Below are 1,709 nucleotides of genomic sequence, written 5' to 3' on the forward strand. Positions count from 1 at the left end.
AGGTGTAGAGGGCACAGTACCCACCCCCCCATCCCAGTGCTGGAGAAATCTCTTCCTCTTTGCTCCCCACATACAACAGGTGCAGTGTGGGTGGCTGCAAGAGCCTGCCACATCTGTCCTCTGGGTGAGGGGCCATGCCAGGTATGGGCACTGCCAGTACTTCCGCTGGCCTCCTGCCTTATCCTGGTGCCAGGCATATAGGCTCCTGAGAACCCATTTTTCACCTGGGCCTGGAAAACTGTGAACTCCCTGCCAACGAGGCCGCTCCAGAGTAAATGACTCCTTTGGTTACTGAGGGACGTGGCGAGGATTTGGGGGACAGGGAGGTAACTTAGTCACTTCTCTTGGTCAGGTGACTTGTTGAGGGAGACCTGGGGCCAGGCAGGACACAGGAATGGCCAGGTGGCATAAACCCCCTTTCCTGGCCCCACCTCCTGCTGCAGAGCCCTGTCCTGACCAACCCCACCCTGTCCGGAATGTGGGGGCTGGAGAGTCACAGTGATGCTGAATTTGCTAGATGGCGTGTGTGCACATTTGTCTACTACACTGGAGAGTCCGGGTGGGGAGGGTTGCTTCAGTGGCCCAGCTTCCCCTGACCCCTGTGTAATCCCCACACCTCCTGTCTAGGAGAGCCCAGAAATCAGAAGAGAATTCCCCATGGATGGGGATCCCTCTGCAGAGACCCAAGCCCTCTCCCTGCCCCCGCCCCAGGGTGCTCTCACCAAGGTCAGGCCCAAGGCCCCTCTGTGCCCGTCAGAGTTGGAGGTGGACTCACAGGACCCTCCTCTTGCCCCCTCCTCCCTAGCCCTGGAACAAGGCCCAGAGGGGGTCACCGGCCCCTGTCACCTCATCTGGACTTATTCCATGTGACTTAAAGTTTCCTGTGTCTGCGGGGCCTGGATCATGGGGGGGGGGGTGCTGAAGGGGGTTGCTGAGGATGCAGGCAGGGCCCATTGTCTGTGCTGCTTGTACCCTTGTGTGGTGCCCTCGCTGGCCCTCTGGATGCTTTCAGGTGGTGGCTGGTATCCCCAAAAAAGAACCACTGGGAGGTGAATGGTCGAAGCTGTGATCCTCACAGCTGCAATTAGGAGAGTGATGATCTGAACCGTGGTGACGCTCTCCCTCCACCACCCTGGCCCTGGGGGCTACTGATTGTTCTCCTGGTGCAGCAGGAGGCCTCCATTCCTGGCCACCCTTGGCCACCACACCTTTGTCAGGTTGTTGCTGCTGCAGTGGCCTGCTTGTGGTCACCACCAGGCAGGGAGCCCCAAGAAGCACCTCGGAATCTTCTGACTTCCACAGAATCTGAAAACACCCAGCTCACTGGGCAACTCGGGGTGCACAGTGACTTAGTGTCCAACGGCCCAGCGCTGTGTCCACGAGGGCCCCGTCCTGCACCAGTACTTTCTGAAGAGTAAACAGTTCTCTTTTGCACTTGGCATGACCTTGAGCAAGAGTCGGCAATTGTTGGGCTAAACCTGGCCCATCACCTGTTTTTATATGGCTTGCAAGCTAAGAATAGTGTTTATAGATTTAAATGGTTGCATGCGAAGTAGTTACACAAGTATGCACACATTATGCTTGATTTAGTCTCCTGACCTGCAAAGCCTGAAAGACTGGCTGTGTGGCCCCTGTAGGGGTCATTTGCCCACCTTAGGGGGTCTCCACTGTCCTTCTCTTATGGGTCTCAACAATGACGTCACACGGTA

This window comes from Condylura cristata, unplaced genomic scaffold (genome assembly GCF_000260355.1).
Source record: "Condylura cristata isolate star-nosed mole 26May11 unplaced genomic scaffold, ConCri1.0 scaffold00017, whole genome shotgun sequence".
Taxonomy (NCBI): Eukaryota; Metazoa; Chordata; class Mammalia; order Eulipotyphla; family Talpidae; genus Condylura; species Condylura cristata.